The sequence below is a fragment of the Pezoporus flaviventris genome, unplaced genomic scaffold (genome assembly GCF_033815535.1).
Source record: "Pezoporus flaviventris isolate CSIRO_AGI_PZ_B2104156 unplaced genomic scaffold, CSIRO_AGI_Pfla_v1 ptg000025l, whole genome shotgun sequence".
In the NCBI taxonomy this organism is placed as follows: Eukaryota; Metazoa; Chordata; class Aves; order Psittaciformes; family Psittacidae; genus Pezoporus; species Pezoporus flaviventris.
In genome coordinates this window covers 9471101-9494508 of record NW_026892573.1, presented here as the reverse complement: position 1 = coordinate 9494508, position 23408 = coordinate 9471101, and the positions used below count along the sequence as shown (strand labels likewise).

Here is a 23408-nt window from a genome sequence, read left to right as displayed (position 1 = left end):
AGACAGATGACTGCAAATTCTTACAAGAGGAAGTAAAACAAGATTAAAAAAAATATACAGTGAAAATTAAGTCTGAGTGGAGATTGCTGTCTATATAAATCAGAGCAACTGATGCAGAGAGGAAAAAATAGCTATATAAGCTAAGGGTCAGCACTGGCTGAAGAGCATGTAAGTATGCACTAACAATATGTAAATTCATCCTGGAGGTATATCAGAAGACTTCTAACCATCAAAGGACTGAAGATCTAGAACAGCCTTTCAGAGCAGTGTGATCTCCTATTTCTGGAGTATCACTGCTTGTAGAGAAGCTGCTCTGCTACATTTATGTCACACTTTAAAGACATTATGATGAAGCATTTAAAACTGCTTGTGTAACCCTTGCTGAAGTACAGGATACATAAATATCAGACAACTATTCTGAACCAAGAAATGACCCGCTCCAATGTGAGATGTACACATGTCAAAAACAGCTCCACATTTAACTCTGTTAGGATAATTTAGCATGCAGGTTTAAAACTGGGCTCTTTCTGTCTGGCTGCCAAATTTCAACCCCAGCTTTCCCGCATGTCAGGATCCAACTCTTCATTGTTATCGCTGTCACCGAGATCATGAGTTTCCCCTCGTGCCCCTCTGATTCCATAGATAAAGCAAGTGATTGTGGGCACTGGTTTCACAATGGGCAGCCACGTGGTAGAAGCTGACTTCAGCATCGCATCACAAATTAGAGATGGGAGGAGAAGGCTAAAATAGAGCACCCTGAATTCAGCTATAATTATGGTATTGTGGTTTTGATATTTATGTTCTTCTTAAAATTATATAGTGACCTGGCACTGCCAGACATCAGACTGGACTTTAAGAAAGCAAATATACAGCAGACCAAAGGGAGAGATGTTTAAAGACATAGCATTGCAATGCACTTTACATGAGAGATCTGAAATCCACTGGGTATCTGCAAGGGGGTCTCACATGTGCAGGCACTCAGAGAGCAGTGGTCCTAATCGCTTAGTAACATACATTGTGTAGATTCAGTTCATTCTGGGACACCAATGCAATTATTTCTAGGTTGGCAAGATTTCTGGAGCCTCTGACACTTTCTGCTCCATTACCTGGAAACAGAAATCTTCCAGAGAATCCAACTCCCTGGGAATACAGACACCTCTGCCATTCTTCCTTTGTAAATAAAAAAATCTCCAATAATTAAATCCTCGGGAAGCTTGTTCCTTGTAGGTTTTACAGCCACAAATTAAAGAGAGTTATATTTGGAGGACCATGTCTTAAGTTTAAAATGTAAGACAATGAATGCAAGGCAGATTAAGTAGCGAAGCTACTATCATGACATGATGCATCAATTTGGTGTAGCATGCAAGGTGGATGCTAACAGCATCATAAAGCAGCCAAGCATAATAACAGACGCACTTCAGCTGACACAGCTCTGAAAAATGCCATTTTAAAGAGCGTACACTTTGCAGAGAAAAAGCCTCAAATTTTCACAACCTGGCTGCAGGCATTAAGTAACAATCAGTTCTCAGAGAAAAGTGTTGTGATTTATTACAGCATTAGGTCTTGCTGAGGAGGACAGACTGCCTCATGATTGTATGCAAAATCAAACCTGAAAAACTGTATTAGAAATATCCATGAGTTTAAATTTCAGATCTGTTTTCTTCCCTCACGAAAGTACTGTTTAAATGTTAGGTACAGGAATCCCACTGACAAGCACTCCTGAGTACAAGCTTCATACCATCCTGGGAAGAAACAATACAATTGCTTCACTTGTGTTCATTAAATATACAGTGCATAAACTCTGGCTTTGGAAATCTCATCGGCAGAAGGCTTCTTTCTTCTTTTTTGTTCTTCCCCACCCCTTGAGGATTACTGAAATCTCTGCATTATCCACTGAATAATGACAGTGTTCTGCAGCCCCAAGCTGTGACTATGGTTTTGGTCATGCATGCTGCAAGGTAGGGAAACTAGAGGCTGCCACTGCGAAATGCATTGTAATAGAAATTATTTCCTTTCTAAATAATTAAGCACCCAACCTTGTTTATCACATGTACTTCTCACTTTGCACTATGTACTCGGAAAGATCTGGCTACAAGAGACAACCTGCTGGTTTTGTGATGATACTGTTATGTTCATTGGAAAAAAAAAGCCATCAGAAGTTCAGCAAGGCTCTGTTAAAACTTCTTGCTCTGCAATTCCAGCCACTGCTTCTCAGACTGTTCTGGCCACCTCATTTCCATGAAAATGTTCACTTTCCATATTCATCATCACCTGCACTTACATATACTGTTACTCTTAAACTCTAGTCGTTGTAGGACTCTCCTGATATTCCCACTGAGTTCAGGCTACAAGTTCATGGGCACTTTTTTTGGTGATGCAGACAGTTCCTTGCATCCTCCTCCTCATATCTGTGACTGCTCATTCCCACTCCCACGGTATCCTTTCAATTGTGCCAGCACAAACATTTGTGCAGCCATGCTGGGAATCAGATAGGGGAATTGATCCAGCTAAAAATAACTTCTATTTTTCCCCAAGTCAATTTTCAGGCAAAGCAGTTCCTGATGTCGCAGGGTGGTAGAAAGCTGGTGGCTGCAGGAGCAGGAGGTGGGACAAGGAGAGCAGGACGCCTTCCTGACACCCCAGCATCCAGTTATGCTGGCTTAAGGTGGTTGGAACGTAAGGTGCAAGTTTGCGAGGCTGACACTGTTGTAAGAATAATAGCATGGTTTCCAAGCCTGCTATCCAGGGGCTCTTTCGTGCTCTGCTCCAGCCAAATGCAGTTATTAACAACAGTCACAGAATACAGACAACTATCAAAACTGGCAGAAGTCCTCAGGCCTGATGCAGGCATCTCAAATACCTTCATAGGACAAAGCTACATCCAGCACCCAGTCTTACCAAGGGAGCAAAGGGCATCAGCATCAACTTGCCATGTGAGATGAGGCCTTCTGTAGACTTCCTGGAGCATGGGCCTTGCTATGTAGTGCAAAGCCCCATCATGATGAGATGATACCTATGATTTTTCTCCCTTACGAGGAACACAGGCATTGTCACACGGCCTGCTAGACTAAATTCTTATGCTTACTATTTATTGCACTTGTCCTTCAAGCAATAAATAGCTTGAATTAAAAAATACAACATGAGGAGAACTACTAGATGCCCATAATAGTTTTCTGAAGCATTACAAAGTGTATGAGGAAACCCAGGCATGGCCTGAAGTGCTTATCTCTTGAAGATGACAGAAAATAATGAAGCATATGCTACAATCTGGAGCACACAGGTACAAAAAAAAGCAGGTGATATTGCTGATCAGTGCAAGCAAAGGCATAGAAATGATGTCAAAGAGAAGATGCCTTTAACCGCTTTAGAACAGACTGAGGAGAAACAGCAGAAGTACAGCAGCCAGTGGATGAGGTACAGAGGAAGTAGAACCATGGTGAAAAATGAGCAAGGCAACAGTGGCAGTACTGTAGGCATCGGAAAATGTTCCAGTGATGGTGGGAGGTGAGGGTTTGCTGAGCAGATGTGGTGCCAGAGCTTCCAGACTAAATGTCTCCACAGGGTTGGCGGAACAGGGCTCAAGTACCAACTGGTGTCTTGCCCTGTCCTATGGTCTCAACTGCAAACAGTGCAGAAATAGAAACCTGGAGAGACATGTGAGTGTTAAAGAACTCAGAAAGAGTCTCAGACAGTAAAGAAAAAGCTGAGCTCCCCAGATACCAGCAGGTCTGCAGCATACCAGGGATACTACAGACATTTTGCTAACAGAGCACGCTTTTCCATTATGAGTCTTGGGGCTCATTCTTACTGCCACTTGCTAAGCAAGATTCAAAGATAGCCAAAAATCTATCAACATGTTCTGATTTTTTTGTCTTTAGGAGGAGGATGTTATAGTGCTGTCAGGTGGTCCCCTGGCTTAAGAAGAGAAGTAGGTGTCTGGGTAAAATAGTTGTGTGCAGTGTGTGGAAACGTGAAACAAACTTGGTAGAGCAGAAGTACTCCAAACCAACAGAGCAAGGCAAAAATATCAGCATAAGTGCTTCAGCAGGACAGGAACCATACACAGAACAATGCTTTGCACAGAAAGGAGTATCAAAATGACATTTTGGATACTGTTTTATTACTTGTACACTTTCTTGGTTTCATCTAATTGTTCAGACTATTCCTCCTGGAATAATTACTCCTCATGACCAAAATTAAGCTTTTCACTTGGGGAGATGGGTAATTAAGCCCCTCAGCAAGGCTGGAACATGTGAAAACATGTTCTTTATTTTTCTCTCAAAAATGGACTGAAGTGATGGGCATCAGACCCCTGGTTGTCTCTTCCCTGCAAACCCAGAGCCGGCTGGCCAACACGACTGTTTGGGGATCAGTCATCAGGGTATCCAGGCTTCAATATGAACAGATTTTAGCCACTGTTACAGTAATTAAAATGTTTGCTTCTTTAAATGACAAAATAAATACATTTTTGGAAATGGTTAATGGCTCAAAGTCATAACACTGATTTAAAGTACATTGTTCAGAAAATAAAAAGGTATAACAATAAAAAGATAAAGCAAACTGTTGCCTTTGTGGATACACACTACAGAAATTTTCTGTGATAAAATTGTCAATAAGCTTGTAATTTAATATTTTATTTCCATTGAGCTTAGTAACTCTGTAGGTCCAAGTCATCTTCATGAAGAGTCAGGATACACACAAGTCTGAGGGAAAAAACCCTACATGGGTCAAATTCCTTTCCTTGTAAATGGAATTGGGTTGTGCCTATGCAGCCCAGAAAACAGGCAGGCGCATATCTGTATTTCAGCTACATGGGGAGCAAACTTGGAGAAATCCCACAGGAATCAGTGGCATTGCCCCTGCAGTAAACAAGTGTGTAAGAGTATAATTTTAGCTGACAGACATACACAGGCTCCTGTCACTCCACCACTGTTTACAGCATCAAAAAGGCTGTATTAAATACGGTAGAATGATAAGGAATGCCTTTCTTCTCTATAAAACCCTGCCTTAGAGAGAAGTTGAAAGCACTCTTGAATTTTCAGCAGCAATAACTTCAGTAGGAGGTTCCCTCTGGCAACAGTTGAAAAGGCTGAAGAAGACATTCACACAAAAACGCATCAAATCCCAGAAACTTGACAAGAGCGGGTTATGAAGCTGAACAGGATTGTTTAAAGCATCTGGCATCTCTGTAATTTATTTCATTTGTCCTTTTCATACTGCCAGAGAGAGTCTGCCGCACATGTGAGAACCAAGCCACGTCACTGGATGCCTGATATCGCACCAAGCCTCATGAATAGTGACAAAAAGTCTATTCCATTTAATTGCCAGGTGTCAAACAAACTCATTACAGTGCATGGAAGGCACTCTGTGCAACTGATCACCTGGAGAGAGTTATTTCTGTGGCTGCTGACTATACAGTCATAATTAAATAAAAGCAAACGGAGGAGGCACTGAATAATTATGACTGCAAGATAAATAAAATGATAGGTAAGTAACTTCAGAAGTATAATTTAAGCCTCTTACTAAATAAAAAGTATCAGCATCTTCTGTGATATGTTTTCACAATTAAGTAGTTCAGAAAATTAAAATAAGAAAACAATAAAGTAAGTGAAGTGTTAAACTAAAAATATCAAATATATGTGACATGCACATAATAGGCAACAGGTACAAAGTCATTCTGACTCACTCTTCCCACATGCAAATGCAAATTCTGTGTCCTCTGCTAACTCTGTGTGCCAATTAATCTTGCAATCACATTATCACAAAACTCTGTTGTCTGGCACTTTTTCTTATTTCACAGCACATAAGGGACCTGCCCCAGTTCTTCATGGGCACAACTGCATAGAGACTCCATCATTGGGATATGCCAGAGAGTCACTTTAACTGTGTTAGACCTTGCTTGACAGGCTCAGCTATATAGGATTTCCTGCAATTTTTACAGTGAGGTGTATCAATGCCTTGGTTCTTCTGCAGGTATCAGACACAGACCCCATGTCACAGTGCTGCACAGTGTATCAAGGTCCCACTTCCACAAATGGTAAAATTCCCATCGACATCCAAGTGCTGCTGTTCCCACCCAGTGCAGACACCAAACCATGGTAATCCATCACGTGGCTGTGCTCCTCACACAAGAAACTCTTGGGTCGCATAGAGGCTGTCAGCCTGTCTGCGGGAAATTTCCTGCTATTCCCCAAAATGCTATGAGGGAGAAAGTTTGTTTCTCTTTGCCCTGGCAAGGAGATATGGGGGCATACTTCCATGAGAGATTGTTCACCCTTGGATGAGGTATCCAGATGAGCAGCCCTTCTGAAATCAGAAGATACGAAAGAAAGAAAAGCTTCTCCAATTCCGGCAGCTTGAAGGTTAAAATGCATGAAGACAGTGTGTGTGGGGAGAGCTTTTGCTCTTCCCACTTTTTGTTTCACACCTATGTTCCCCTAACACAGAGCAGTTAAGAATATGTAGGGCAGTACCAACCTAAAAAGTATGTTCCGTCCACCACTGGTCTGAAATGTTTCCTTCCTTGTGAATATGATGTCATATAGCCTGCTGCAAAGTACTACTTGTTCAGTGCCACGTAATCTGCAGAGCTAGTAATTGCTCATTTGAAAGATCCAGTTAGAAAGTGTGGTGAAACACCCTAGTAACTCCTTTGAAGAATTTTTAATCCACATTTCATTAATCTTCTAAATACATATTTGCACAACAGATTAAAAGTGCAGGAATTATGTATTTTTCATATACAAAAGATGACCACATAATGGCTTCATGAGATCTTCAATCTAAAATCCCTTTTCTGGCCTGCGTAGCAGATCTGCTCCTTGTTTGTTTGTTTGCTTGCTTTTCTGGCCAAAAGCGTACAGGATTATTGCTCTTTCTATGCAGGGAGAACGGAATGTCCTTAACAAAACTCATCAAACGCAAACACAACAAAGCAGCTCTAACCTACAAATCTATCCATGGAAAATTTCACATATTGTACAGTGGTCTTTCAGTTAGTTTCAGCCTGTGACCTAAGACCATAGGAAGTGTCATGGACCTTTGAGGGGTCCACAAAAGGTAACCAAGCACAGCAAGCTTAGCCATGCCTTTCAGCAGTCTAGGGAGTCAATCAGTCAGGAAAAGTTGAAAACCAGTCATCTAAACAAGCATATATAATTTTTGTACATAAAAGAAGCTATGACCTCTTTTGAACCATGGAATACCATTTATTATTACAAGAAGAGCTTCACAGAAAAGAAAATTAGCTGTGTCTTTCAGTTAGGACATGCCTTCTGCACAACTAGACTAAAAAAAGCCATTTAATTATAGCAGCACAGAGCTCAACAGCGTAAATTGCCTTGAGAAACAGTGTGTGTTAGCTTGTCACTGACGCTGTTTGCACAGTCACCCACCAGCTCAGGCTGCACATAGTATAAATTTCTGTCTGCCTCAAAACTGCCAGGCAGATAATCCTTTAGTCATAACTTTGTGTAAGGATGAGGCACATTATTATACCTTTATGTTTTAGTAGTGTCTCCATATGACAGCTGGCTCAGTGAGTGCTGAACCTGAGACTTGGAAGACCTCTACTCAACACTTCTTTAAACATAAGTTTCACATGCAATCTTCAGTAAGTTTCTAGCCTCCTATCTGCAAAATGGAAATAATATTCTTTGCATCTGTGCTTAAATACTCTGTGAAGACAAATATTTTATGGAAAGGTACTCTTAGAATATTGAATTCTGTCAATCAGCTTTGCCAGAGATGACATCAAATTGAGTACTCCAATAGTGAAAGGGAAAAAAAAACAACAATTATGCACTTTTAAACTCCCTCAAATCTTCCTTTTTTTGCCATACTGTTTTGCCCTCATCATCCATCTTGAAGACTGATTATCTCTGTTAAAGATGCACCTGGCTTCTCATTTTACTTGTGAATATTTGGAGACAGGCTGCAATGAAAAATCTGATTGCAACTTGTGAATTCACATTTAAACCTGTTGAGACCGTAGGCATGTGTCAACATTTGCTTTCCATTCTTGTTTATGTACTGTTCAAGATCACTGAAAACCACACCACCCTTCCCTTTGGTTTAGAGCAGTCCCACTCTATATTCAAAGCAAACTTGTATCCCTGATCTGCAAGCAGTGCCTCTCACCATCTGTTAGCAAGACAGAAGTTTCTCCATTGTCCCTGTATGTTCAGAAGTTAGGAAAAATCTCTGATATTTTAAAGACGATCTGAGCAGTCTGGATTTAAATAGGAACAACCACTACCACAATGACTAAGGAACGCTTGCTGAATACAGCATAAGTACTTCAAAGAGTGTCCTGGGAGGAAAGGGGAAATGTGAAAAGTAATGGCTTCCAGATGGAAGATTCAATCCAGGTTCACTGTGTCAATGGATGAGGACATAGGTCACCATGTACCAAATTCAGAGGTAAACAGGAGTAGTGGGGGCTGTTATACTCTTGCCAAAGACTAAATTAAGACAACTTTCACAATGAGTAAGCAGAAAAATATAAAAAATTGGAGGAAAGAAACTAATCCAGTCCAAACCACCTTCCACGCCAAACTTCTTCCCCTCCTAGGTCTTTTCTAGCTACCTTGGCTTTACTGGTTGTAGTAGCAGCTGATTCTATGCAGTCTTTTGAAACATGCAGACTATTGCTGCCCTATTTAAAACAAAGATAAGATACACAAACAAACAAACAGATAAAAAACCCTCTCTATGAAAAATTCATTCTGCTTTCTTATTTTTACTACAAAGTCATACAGCCTAAAATCACAACACAGTATAAATTTTGACTATCCTCAAGAGGGCCACTGAAATGAAGCATTTGCTTCCTGAGCCTCATTGACTGAAAAACATCTTGACTGGGTACATTTAAAACTGCTGCTTATCTGAACTGTTTTAAGAGATTAGTTTTCATATTTAATATGTTAATGTTTCACAAGTAAGAAGATTTTCAAGTGACTTATTATAGCACATATAACTCGTTAGAGCCCTGAGCCATTTAAGCTGCTACCTTAGACAGTAAATGCCAGTTACACCACTGCACACCACCTCAGAGTCTGCCCATGGCAGTAAGCAGTTTTGCAGATCCTCTTCCAAAATCAAGTTAGATTCTGTCTTTCAGTAGGCTATTTCTCAGTGGTTTATAATTTCACTGTCACTAGCATGTCAGTAAGACAGTGTATCTTTTGAGCACTGATTAATTTTGCCCTGACACTACTGAAATGTCAAGTATAAATTTTAACTCAGGTTCAGAAACGTTAATCAGTTTTGAAATATCCATAGATTGCATATATATCAAGGCCTGTAAATACTCAGAGACGCCTGTCAGAATCCACATGACATTAGCAGTCTTGCTTCTTTCTTGCTGAAGGCCCACCAAGCTAGGTGCTCATCAGGACTGATAATGAAATATATCATCTTGAAACAAAAGGACATATTCTCATATTAATGTCTTCTAAGATATCAAATATGAAGATATAACTCCAGGATTTACATTTACTTGCATTCTTAAATGATCTTTTGATTATTTACTCTCTCAGAGCTGCCACTGGCCACACTGATAAAATGGTTCTGTAAATACTGCTGTCTAAAATAATCCTGTGTATTGCATATATGCATAATTATAATCATAATATGCTTTTTTTGTGGTTTAAACATCAACCATTATGCTAGGTATAAAATTTATAGGAATCTCCAGACTTTAGGATATAAAGTAATTGTTAATTATGTGAAAGAGGAAGAAACTTCCCCCAGAGCTATTTGACTACTGAACAGTCTGCTATGTTAGGTCTGCTGCTTACATTGGAGCATTTTGTGCTGGAAACACCGAGTAAATATCCTGAACTTCATGCCCTCATTCTAAGACAAAGAACAATCCATATTCTTCCATTCAGCTTAGTAGGAAAATAGCTACAGAAACTTATGCCTTCATCCATGAAACCAGTGTACTCAGCCAACCTGGAAAACACAAGCAAGATTTCAGTTCATACCCAGAGGTCCATGCACTGAAACTGTACTCTGGAAAGATGTTTTCCATCCCCAGAAGAAAGGGTGAGGCCACCTTTTCCAGCCAGATCCACACAAGGGCTGACTTCAGCGGCACCATGCCAATTTGCACTGGCTGCATACCCAGCTCGCTCTTCAAAAGTGACACTTGAAGCACAAAGCACTCCAGCAGCCACTGCTGTCTGGAGACACAGGGGAAACCGGAGAGCCTGTGCTTTCCTGGCAAGACACCCTTGCTTTCTTGGCACAGCTAAGCTGCCTCCTTCCCAGTAAACTCAAGCCACTGACTGAGATGTAAACTACAGTCAGTCTATCCACCAAAAAGATGCTACATATGTGAATGCATACGGCTGACCAGTCCCGCCCCATGGGAAACCTCCAAGGAAAAGGGGCACTTTGGGGAAGACTCTCAGTGGGTCTTCTCCCACCAGGAGCCACAGAGCACAAAGGTCCCTCCTGCAAAGGAGGTAGGAAGCTGCCCACAACCTCCAGCTTTCCTGAGGGGCTTAAGGAAAACCTAAGGTGTTTAAGGAGGCTCAAGACTGTATTTGGAAACACTGTCTGTGAAGGGACTATGGATACCTTAGGGAAGATGAAAGCAAGATGCTCCATTAGTTAAACTGAAAGGACTTGAACCAATACCTTCTAAAGAGTATAAGGAAAAGTTTCATCAACCAGAATTCTCATTCTGAAAATGATTTATGGTCTTCCAAGCCTGGCTGACCTCGGCTTGCAGTAAGGCACAGGTCTGTCAGTCTCGGAGTTGCCTCTGAATGTGGAGCTCACTTTCAAGAACTTTAAAGCTTCACTTTGAATTAATTTTTAATTAGGTACTTTTTAAAATATTACTGAGAAACCATAGCACATTATTTTTGGATATTCAGTTTGGCAGGCTGAAAAAGGGATGGCATTTGAAAAGGGCCTGCAGTCTGCAAATAAAGGCCCTTTAGAGTGCACCTCAAAACCACTTACACAAAACCATTTCTACTTGCACAAATCTACATCCAGCATCTGCCTTAGACACAAAATTGAGAGAATGCTGCTCTGCACTAAGGAGGAGGCAGCAGCAGTGTGGACAAGAGATGCCAGGCCCACACTGGGGTGATTGCGTTTCTTCACTCCACCTACCAAGGACTGAGTATAGGATACGAAAAGGAAAACAACCATGTTTGCTCTCTGCACTCACATACATACACACACACACACACACACACACACACACACTTACACACACACTTTCCTAACAAAGCAGCTTCCTTATCTGTATTTGAAAAGAAAACTCACAGAGACTTACTAATCAGCCGGGGTTGCAGAAGGTTTGTCTCACAACCTTGGGTTGTCAATCCAACCAGTCCACTAGCTCTCCTTTTAAAATAAAGCTGTGATTGGCCTGAAGGAAATGAAATTTGTCTCTTAACAGCAAGCATTTTAACTGCACTTTTGACAGTCCTCAATGAGAGCACCAGAGAAGGAAGGGAAGCAGCTCCTTTTTTATCATCATGTGAAAAACACTTGCAAGCTGTCCTGGCTTCCCGTATCTTAGTTTTCTACATGGATTTGCAACAGTGTCTGCATCATCATCCCCCCACCCGCTCTGCCAAATTCTTATGATACAAGCACTTCACAAAAAAAGCGCAATTGCTTGAAATTACACTAGAGTCAAATGTTGATAAAAAGGTGTCACAGAGGGAACGAAAACTAACTGCTGTGAAATTTAATGAAACCCACTGTGTGCCAAGGGCACAGGCAGCCAAATTGAATTTAAAAAGGTGCCAAGCAGGGAAGCTTATAATCAGACTAGCCACTATGTTAGATGAGATAAGCAGAATGACTTTTCTCTATCACAAGATCAAAACAGACTGCAATTCTTATGCATGAAATGAAAAGTTACATTATTTATCCTCCCAGCTTCCTGTGTTCTTAGCACCGGATCTCTGGCTTAGTGGCCTGAAAAGGAATTTGCCATCTCCAGTGTAAGACTTGTCCCAGCACTCACAGGGCTCTTTCCTGACACAGTTTCTATTGCAAATTGTTATGGAAAAGAGGAACAAGCTAAACAAAGTTGTGAATAACTCGCCAAAAACTGTCTTTAGCCATAGTGTCCCCTTCCACAGCCTGGGGAATAAATAGGAAATAGAAGATTACACTAAAGTAGGAGAAGAAAGAAGCAACAGACTGTTCTCATCAGATAGCTCAGTACTCACAAGGAGAATGGTTTGCCAAGCATCACTGCAGTGTAGCCTGTTAAGAAATCATTTTACTCCTTAATTATTATATCACCATTATTTTGAGAGTATTACAGAAAAGCTTTGTCTCGCAAACAGAACTGCGTTTGCATTCATTCATGCCTCAAACTCTGGTTGAGAACAAGGAACAAAATAGATATGCATTCCATCTCTGCTGGAAATAGTTTCAGCTATATTCTTTATTTCAAGTGGCTTGGGAAGCTATCAGTAGTTTGGGGGACACATGGGAAGAGCATACCGGTATTTGCCTTGGCCCTGGGCCACACAGAGAGGCTCAGGGGGTCTGCACCTTTGCCTCACTGATGGGTTTCATCACCACAACCTGCTCCAACTTGCTGGACTACTTTCCAGAGAAAAAGTTTCTAGTTAGAGATTTCCAGTACTGAACAAAGCTCTCCAGAGCCAGCCACTGGGTTTCTTGTAAAAGAACCTCTTGTAAAAATGTCCTGACTTTTATAACAACCTCCTGACTTTGCAAAATGTGCCTGTAATGGTTTGGGGAGTTGTGTGGGCTGTAAAGAGCTTTATCCCAGTATTTAGTGCCATTTACCATGTTTTTACTGCTGTGCCAGAAAAAGGACTTGAAAACTAACATAATCCTTGAAATCTAGGACACACTACAGCACAGAAGTCTTAAGTTTTGTGTTTTCCTGCATGTAACCCATACAACATCTGAAAGACCCTTTGTGAGTCAGCATTAGCAGAAAATACGTATGTCTGCAGGTACAGCAAATGGTGCTTTACAACGGGATGAAGCCCCTTGCAGCATCCTCCTGTACCCCTCTGCATGCTTTCTTCCCTCTGCAGCATCCTGCTTTCCTCAGTCAGCTTTGCCTACTGTAATCCTGGCCTCTGACTGTTCCCACCTCCACCCATACCTTTCCGAGTCTGCAGTTAGTAAAAGAGCTTTTAAAGGGATGCAGGTTATCTGAAGAGGAAGCCCTACCCATGAAAGTAATACATTTGTCATTTGTTACTAAGCCAACATTTAGAGGTCTCCTTTTACTTACTCCTCTACAAAGCACACAATAAATTTGTCAGCATAGGTTTTTACCATAGCAAAAATGCACTAAACCTCAATCTACTAGTCTGACTTTGTTTCAGTCAGGACTCCTCTGGAGCAGCAACTGTCTCTGTCTCTTCCCCCAGAACAATGGATTTCTAGAATTTCCTACATTATAACAACAACCACAACTGTACAATTGAGGATGTTGGTACAAATTTCCTAGGCAGATGTACTAATCTCCAAAGGACATTTAAAGCTCGTAGTCATGCACAGTGTCTAGGCTGAGTCACAGCAAGATTCGAAACGAAGTTTCCTCTCACCCATACACTCACAAAGGTCCCTCAAAATCATGCTAGCCCAGTTTCTATAGATTCTCAAAACGAAGAACTTTGTAGTACGTCCTGATAACCCTTCACAGTACCCAGCATTCAGCTATATTGTGCCTGACCTGAATTGCTTGTGATGCTCTAAATATCAAGTTCATTCTCATCTAAAAAAAAAAAAAAATTGAAAAAATGTTTTCATATATAGGCTTTCAGTTACTGCAGACTCAGACAAAAGCCTGAACTTGTAAAGTCAGGTAGCACACTCCTCAGAAGCCATAAGGCTATTTCTTACACTCTACCATGTTAGCAGGTTTCATATCCTTCCACAGGGTGCTGTATTTCAGAAGCAGCTTTTGTTATTCCAGAAAGATCATTCATGGCTTTATCTCAAATCCTGTCTCCTCAATGAAAGGGACAAACTCTATATCCTTTCACATTTATTAGAAAACCATTCTATCAAATCAACAATACCGCTTTATATTACAAAGGCATCTTTATTGGGAGACAATGCAAGACAAGTGAACTGTCAGATTGAAAAGGAAAGGGTCAAATCTTTACATTACTACAGAAATTATATAATGTTTATCAGAACTCTGCATTTTCTGCTTCATTCTCTCTGGAGCTGTTTGGATCATGCTACATGATAAAAATGATTTCTAATAGGTGATTGTTTAGGATTTCTTTCATTACCATTTTCTTTATATTCCTCCATACTACTGCCAAGCTCACTAAAAGACTAAAAGTCTGTTAGCCCCGTCAAGAATTGTACCTGCAAATCAATTCAAAATGGTCAGTCTTCATGAAAGACTGGACTTTGTCAGACTTATGCAAGAACACGTGGACTCAGGTCATGGTACACCAACCCTCTCAAAAGTTTTGTTCTAAAGCTTTAGTCCTGCTACAATTAATATTCCGTACCTGGTGAATTAGGTAGGATCTGGCATCCGATGATTGTCTTTGCACTGCTACACAGCAGCAATCTCCTCCAAATCCCACTAGCAACAATGAGTAGCAACAGCACTGAGCTCCAGATCCTGCTCTCCCCTGGGTCCCATGAAGGAATATTGTGGTTGATGTCAGTAGGTCAGGCTCTAAGAAAAAGCCAGCCTGGAGGGAAAGAAGTCTGTCTCTGTTCCCAGACGTACCTGTGACATCAGAGGATTGACAGTGGAACAAACAGTGTAAATGAGATCTAATCAAGCCTAGTGATTCAGCCTTATCACCAGCACTGTCAGGGTGCATTGACCATGCCCAATATTTCATGCGTGAGAAGATACAGGACAGCTACTAGAAGGGATCTGTCAAATGCAATATTGCCTCTGTGACCCGTGATGTCTTGTGGTGGCAGAGTCATCCCAAAACCAAGTAGAGGATGTTCTCCTTAGTCCTCTGTGGCTTGAGGCCATCCTCACATGGTCTGAATGCCACTTAAGACCTTGCATTTGGGAAACATAAAAAGCTTAACATTGCTTAAGTCAGGAAAGGCATTCCACAGCGCCAAAGGAAATCCTTGACCAGGGAGGACCCAGCATGATGGCCACCACAAGGCATGCAGCTATCAGTGGAGTTTCGGTTTAAAACTACAGTCCATTTCTTAATCACACCATGCTGCTTCCTATCTCCTCACTGCATGAAAAGAATACATTGGTTGCCCTCAAGTTCTATGCCTGAGTTCATTGAAACGATGAAGGAGATTGAAAACTGTCTTATTGTACTTTGTAAAGAATAAATTAAAGAGCTTAGAAGGTAAAAATTTGTATAGGAAAAGTAAAAGGATGTCAGTGAGAAAAGGAGAATGAAGGTTGAATATTGCGACAAACTTCCAAGTCGGATGCCTAGTAAACTGAGTTTCCTGAGGTAAATGAATAAAATCCAAAACACATTACATAGACATTTAACACCAGACTGGACAAAATCCTAGAAAATACACCACTGGGAACAATCCTGTCCTGCCTGTAGGGCATATGACCCTATCCACACTGGAAAATACTGAAACATTTTGATGCCTAAGTGAAGTTCCCAGAGATACTCAAATACTTCATGGAGCTCAGCAAGCAAAACAAAACACATCTTTCAATGCAGAAACAAAATTCCTAACTCTAGCCCAGATTCTGGTCTAATCAACACAAATGCAGAGGATCTCAAGTAAAGTAATTCTGAATTTACTTTGACTCTACACCAGCAAAATAGATTGTTTGCTCCCCTGCCTCATGTTTTCTGAAGTTTCATTAGGTCAGGCAAGCAGCGCCTTTTGAAATGAAAAGCATCACAGAAGTGCTGAGCATCATTGCTCCTTTCTAACAAAAGAGGGGAGAGAAAAAGCAAGAAGTCTGAACTTCATTCTACAGATAAATAAATCAGCACTCCAGGACCTCTTTAGATCAAAAATTCTGCTCCTCACTGCAAAATTCTGCTTAAATACAACACAGCTGCAGCAATACTCAAAATACCACTTTTACATTCAACATCAATATAAAAACAAAGACAAGCAAAGAGATCCTTCCCAATATTTTAGCAGCATCTTTTATTTTTAATAATACATCAGCACTTGCATTTTAAATGTGCTTCCAAAGCACATAAATTCTGACTTGTAGTATTTGCTCCAGACTGAAACTCTGCATAGGTTTGGGTTTGGTTAGGTTTTTTTCTGTATTTAGCCAAAATTTATATTGGAGTAAAAATTATAGGTGGAGGGAAGAATCTGTGTTTCCAAGCACAATTCAGTATAAACAAGTTAATTTACAATTTACCAAAGTAAGTCTTCAGAAGGAAACTCAGCCTCAGAACCACACCCAATTTAGGCTAATGTCACAGTCAAATAATCTTATCTCTAGGATAGAAATATTGATGTAATTTGTACTAGTGTCTCTGACTTCAAAGGACACAGAAAAATATGCAGCCTGTAAGAGCTCTGCTGCTGTTACAGTAAGATTTTGAAATACTGAAATAGTCAAGATACCTGATGTGGTTGGCGACAGAAAGAAAAAAACAAAGGCAGCAGGGTGTGATACGATGGTTACTCATATTTGTCTTCTTCAAGTTGCATTTCTACTATTCCAACAGCATTACAACTCCCTACTTGCTCTGTGCTGCTCGTGACCTTGCTAGCAGGGATGGACTCCTCAGAGCTACTGATTCTGCACTTCATAACCAGCAATGTTTATTACTGATTCTTTCCTGCTCATCTGCTCTGTTAAAATGGTTGGTGTTACTTAAACAGCAAATCTGTGCTAACTCAGGTCTCCTTCAGTGGGACTCCTAAGGGAACAATCGCACAAAGAGCTGTGCTGTTAGATCTGTCGGAGCAGCAGTCTTTAGCAAGGCTGCAGTCAGAACTTCTGTGAGCACAGTAAAAGCAACCACAGGAAATGGGATCCTTTTAAGAATCTAAGGATCTAAGTCTGTACCTTTTCTTTACCTATTTCAGGTAAGTACCTGTTGACTTTTATTCCTCTCCAATCCAACTTGATGGCCCATGCACAGAGGAAAGATTCAAGCAATACAGGCTACATCTGATTAAGAGTGTAGGAATCTAAATAATGTCATTTATAAACTGGGAGTGACAGAGGACATATATTCCATTGGTTCAGTTTCCATCCTGAATTTGTCTTATATGTTACATCCTGTATGAATACAGAAGAGAGAAAGCTGGCTAATCTTCAGTAAAACATACGCTACAAAATCTGTTAGGATAACATCACTGTCTAAATTCCCTTGTTCTGATCATCTTCCCAAATGCTCCCTGCCTTAACTCATCTGACTCCAAACCTAAATCCAAGAATTTGACTCTGTGCTGTACCATAGTATGGGAAGGTATTTCATAGTGCAGGAAAGCAGATATTGAACATAGGCACTAGTAGCTGCAGGATGCAGTTTAGCAAGTCAAAGTCAAGCCAAAAAGGGATGGAGCTGCAAAACTGTTCACTGCACTCATCTTCTGCTGGATGCCTATAGAAAACCGAAGAGATAACTGGTGTGAAACATAACAGCTATGAATCAGCTTCTATACAGGTTGTTAAAGAAACCACAACATAGCACAGCTTAAATGAATTAAAATCAACATAACTTTGGATCTTAAAAAAAAAAAAAAAGAATATTCATAATGATCCTCAAGAAAATGTAATTTTGCAATTATATATTCTTGGTACTACATTTTTAATATTTGAAATAATGATCTGGAAGGAAAAATAGGGTAATTCACTGAACAACTTATGAAGATCCTGCTTTTCTGAAGTTTATTAAGCTCAGACTAGAAGTTTTTTTCCCACAGATATACTCTTGTTCAAACCAAAATTACATGAATGCTGTCCTATGACCCATGCTACAGCAGACTTCAGCTTAAATACAGTGTTCTCTGCTGACCTTATTATTGCTGAATCTATGAGCCTATGACATGCCATGCAGTCACGCACTAGCAACGTTTAACAGTACTCTGTTCCTTGTGTGCTCTTCTTCTGCTACCTCCTGGTGAGGCATCTGTCACTTTCATATGTCCCTCTTGCTGCGTCTTCATATGTGCATGTATACACTGGATTACTACCTAGCCTGCAGTTTGCCTTTGTCTAGGATGAGGACTGCCCTTTCACATGCCTACATGAGCACAGCAAGGTCACTGAATCTTTGCATCTAACAAAAGGAAAGAGAGAGGAAGATGTGGTAGAACAGGCCTGAGCAGCTAACTTGCAGGTGAAGAAGAGGGCTTGGTGTTGGATAGAAGAAGGTGCCCCTCCCCAGCCTCCCCCCAAAGTTAGCCTTTCGAAAAATGTTTTTAAGCTAAAGAGGATGAAAGAACTAAAAGGCCATTTTTGCATGGTTTTGCCTGAGGTTTTTCCAGGTACAGATTCTGGGAGGAGTTGGGAAGAATGTGTATAGATGGCCAAAATGGATGAGATAGGCTTGAGGAACTGCAAAAGAGTCTGGGGTAACTGTTTCCTTCCTGGAAGTGTCTTGATCATTTCAGGTCTTCCCTGTCCCTGGCAAGGCTCTTCTCAGTTACATTTTCTCCCTATAGGCAGAAAATGATCCTGACCTTAGTTTTCCAAGCAGAAAGCAGAGAGTCCCACTTCAGCTGTCAGACAACATAATCGTTACTGGTCACTGCCTGCAGCTCAACAAAAACCTTTACCAGGAGTTTCTCATCCCTGTAGTCAACTAGAAGCCCCTACTTACTTTGCCAGTCTCAGAACCAAAATTGATCCACAGGTTGTCTCTGACATAGTTCTTGAAATACGATTTAGGTCCAGCAACTCCTTCTCTCCCAAGAGCCTCCTCTTCTTTAACTGTTTCCCAAGTATTTCCTTTGAGGAACAGCTTCTCTACCTGCTGCCACAGTGCTATGACTTGGTGCTCTTCCCTTCTCTGCCCTCTACATTTTAGACTTCAACCTAGAGTCAGATTCAGCTATTAGTGTGTTAATAACCTGCAGATCTCCCTTGTATCTGTCTTTTTAAAACCTCCAGCCCAAAATCTCAAAGGCTTTCTTTAAGATTTTATCACTGACAACACAAAGCCAACACCCCACACTAGACATTCTCCTTATCTTAATGGAGCGCTTCTTATTCCCCTGCCCTCTTCACCCAGCACACACTTGTCCTGAGCACCCTATGGGAGATGGAAACAATTACGGCCACTATGGGCATAGGAGATTTGGAGAAGGATTCTGCAGTGATTTCATGTGGTGCTAAGAGCTTTTTCCAGAAAGCCACTTTTTTTTTCTTTTCTGAGACAAAATCAGAAGTAGTTGGGATCTGTGTCCCCTTTTCCTCAAATAACCAAATGCTCTTTTCATCACCCCCTACTGCAAGAGCTCCACAGATTTTCTACCCAGCAATTCAACCATAGTTTCAGGAGTTGCAGTACTCCCATGAGACATGAGGGAAACAAAATAATGAGAGGAAGAGAAGGCACTGCTGAGTATTTTGCTCATTTACCGAAGGGAGTAGCAAAACTTGAGCTTTACTTGAGTACAATCAATGAGGGATCAGTACTGAAGCTGACAGTATACAAACCCCATGGCTACCCAGTAATCACAGAGAGGGCTCACTTCTCACATGCCACTCAGAATCAGGGCCAAAGTGTGAGGTTCAGAGAGGTGCCTAAGTCAGCAGGTCATTACATGCTGCATTCCTTTGGATTCATACCCCTATGAGCTTGGATTAGCTGTTCTATGCAGCCAAAGGGAGTTCTGAGCTAGCAGCTAGCATCTATAATTCCTGTGTGCTGACCATATTAATGAAAAGCTTCACCTTGCCAGCATAACGCTCCTTAAATTGACCATCCTTGCAATACTTGTGTCTTTTGATCTACTGCTTCTCATAAAACTGGATAAGCTTTAAGTTCATTATGTTCTTAAAATTATTGCTATGTTCTTAAAATCATTGCTCTGCATTCAGAGAGCAAAACTATTCACCAAATTAGTATGTCGTATCTGAGCTATCTACCTGCAAATTTTAGTCTCCCCATTTGAGTGTAATTGACTTGCCAGAGCACAATGAATCAGTAATTACAGGCTCCAATTTGCAATAGATTTGTTAAACTTCACTTCCTGCTGTCATGGCCTCAATAGTTATGGACAAAGATACATCCTTGTAATCTGTTCTAGACACATTATATATGCCTCAGTCCTCCAAACATTCAAAGGAAACCAGCTGGAAACACTGCACTTACTGCTATCAGTGAAGACTGTATCCATCTACATAACTGTGCCCTCAAGAGGTTACAGACAGCATGACTTTCATCTCAGTTGTCAGTTCTTTGAAGCAATCCAACAGAGATGTCCATGAAGCATGTTCTGAGAAGCAGCAGTTTGCCAGCCATGGACTGCAGACAGCCACTGCAGAAATGGCTGGCTTTGGGGTGTTGCCTACTTCTTGTTGCCCACCACCAAACTGTGTTAGAAAAAGCTAAAATTAGCATTGTTTTTCATCTAAGCAATTGCTGTAATGACTACAGAGCTGCCACATGACCATGCATGGGAAAGGAAGCGGTTCCCATAATTGCAAATGGGAGGAAAAGTCTATGATGCAATCTTCCTGGTAGGAACAGAAACTCAGCGTGTATCATCCCCAAATCATCTTAAAATACATGCATGCTCTGTAGCCAGGATTATCTGAAATAGCAAATACAAACTAAGTGTGTAAGATCAAACAGTATCTAAAGAGCCGTTCTGACTCCGCATGGAGCTGCAATTCTTGCAAGTTCTGCCATTCAATTTTTATGATAAGAGCAGATTTATGGTATAAGCATGCATGAATAATTCACTCCCATGAGCTTCCACATACAACTCGGGGAAATCCCAGCTGTAAAACCTTGGCACCGTTTCTCTAGTGCGGGCTGCACTGCCTTTATACAGGTGCTATTCCACTGACCTACTTGGAGTTACTACTCCTTCATACTGCTAGAAGGAAAGGATCAGGCTGCTTGCTTACCACCTCTGGTAAGCAAACCTCTCTGCCACCTCTTCCCAGTAGTAAAAATGCTTCCATTGTGGAAGTAAGTTAGTTTTAGCAGCCTTAGTGCTTTGGCTCACCACAGCTTCAGAGGCTTGCAAATCTCACCCACTCATGGGCTTCCCACAACACTCTACTGTCAATTGGCTTAGGTCTTCACCAAGTCCATGTTTTTAAATCATGCTGAGAAAATTACTTGGATCCTGGACTCATGAAACACTACTAAAGCCATAAACTAGCTACCCTGAGCATGTCTTTATGCTGGTTTCTAATTTCAAGAGAAATATGGTTTATTTCAGTGCTCACCCTCCACCACTAGAACAGGAGCAGTGTCTTGGTACAGGTGACTCAGACAGAAAGAAAGTGAAACTGCCTAGCCGTCTCCTTGCCCTAACACAAAATAGCATCACTCAGTGGGCTGCTTATTACCCCAGGGTTTTTTCTTCATATAAAGATAGGACAGGGCTCTCCCCCCCCCCCCCCCCATCAAAATGCATATATATATGATAGTTATATTTGGTTAGATCTCCAAGTGGAGACCAAGCAGAATTAGTCACTGTACTGCCACTTAGACATATTCAAAGCACATGCTGTGGTATATAAGTAAACCTACAGCTGTAGTACAGGGAACAAAGAGCTGGCATTCCTGGTTAGTAAATAAAGTGAACAGCTTGTGGCTATCTTGACATAAAACAACCTAATAATTATAGTGTCTGTGTTAGACATCTGAATAAATGTAGTCACATCACTTAAACAGTGATACTATACTTATTTATAGCAGCTAAGGATCTGATCAAGGATGTAAGGATCTGATCTTTACCCTAATATGTCCCTTCAGTTCATCCAAATTACTGGCCTTCACCACCTGGCCTCTCCCTCATGTCCCCACAGTTGGTTTTTAAGCAGGTTAAGAACTGACAGGTTCTCACTTGGTTCGTTTCATACACACTTCCAGCAGTGCTGAGTGAAATGAGAGACAACCATAAAAGGCAGTAGAGGAGAAAATCAGACATGCAAAGTTGTTGGCAATTTTCATATCACAAGTTCACATTTCTTTGATATGTCACCTACAGAGGACAAGCACTGCCTGTTCATGCCCCTCCAGGCAGGATGGAATGCTGCCTGGTCAGCTGGGAACAAGCTCTGGGAACGGACATGGTAGGGTCTGAAGGGACCTCTAACCTCCCTGCACAGCAGCCACCATCCCGCCTCAGAGAATGGTGCATGCATCCAGCCCACACCATGTCATGGGGAGCGGGGTTCCTCCCATGTCCCCCAGCCAGCCGCTCACCGATGGAGCTGCCATGTTTGCTGGGACGGCTGTCAGCAGACACAGGCACGGGCGGTCCCGCTCCATGGGCAGGCAGGAGAGCACTGCCACCAGAGAGAAAGGAGCTAAACTCTAAACCAGATGAGCCAAGCCAGCAGCTGGAAAGAGGGGGGTGGTTATAGCACAAGCCTGTGATGGCTCTGAGTGAAAATAGCTAGACCGAGTGGGCTTGCAGAGTGTCACCAAACAGAAAATCCCCTCCATCCCCTGGATGCCTGCCTGGATCCTATAATGGGGCAGGCTTCAAGAAGCTGTAGCTCTCAGCAGAGTTAACTCTCTAGCAGCTGTTGCACCTTCTAATTGTCAGACAGATTAAACACAGGAAGGCCTGTGCATTGCAAAGCTGAGGGAAGGGTGAAATGATAGGGTTGGCTTGCTCTGAAGTGCAGAAACTACTCAAAAAGTTGGAGGCAGAGCTGCCCGTGGCCAGGACTGAACTGTGCTGGCATTGTCTGGAGGCTTGGCACAGGGCCCTTTCCTTGCCTCATTTGTCTGCCCTGAGCTGGACAGTAGCAGAGTTTTTGTCCTGTGCTTCCTTGGGGCTGCAGACTTGGGATGTATCCACACTGCCCTTGTGGGCAAGTTTCTGTTCGGTCCCTCTGTAGCCTGCTCCTGCAGGGCATGAGCCAGGGTCCCTAGCTGGGACCAGACACTGCAGGGCACCCAGAACACTGGCACCTGCACCCAAAGCTCAAGGGAACACATCCCTTTATGGGAGCAAACACACAGGGGCGGTGGAGCACTTGCACCAGGCAAAAGTGAGTGCCAGTGAGCCGCATGTCACCAATGACAAGAGAGTGATGATTTACTGGGAAAACTGCCCTATAAAAAAACACACTCGAGGATCCTGTTTATTGTCTCATACTCTTCAAACACTTCACAGTTACAAATACTCTGTACAATTACAAGCTAAAAAAAGGAGAGGAGGCAATTCTCTCACGCTTATGGACTCAACAAACCTGCGGCACCATCAGAGCGCAGCGTGGGTCAGGCAGCCTGGCAGGGCTCCTTCTGGGAGACGGTGGGACACCCCTACCAGGGATAAGC

At 41.7% G+C, this 23408-nt stretch overlaps 1 protein-coding gene across 2 annotated transcripts in view; it reads right to left on the bottom strand.

Moving 5' to 3' along the window:
- The window catches only part of LHFPL6 (LHFPL tetraspan subfamily member 6), a 140076-nt gene that overhangs the window by 113111 nt on the left and 3557 nt on the right, over window positions 1-23408 (bottom strand). The window lies entirely within an intron of this gene.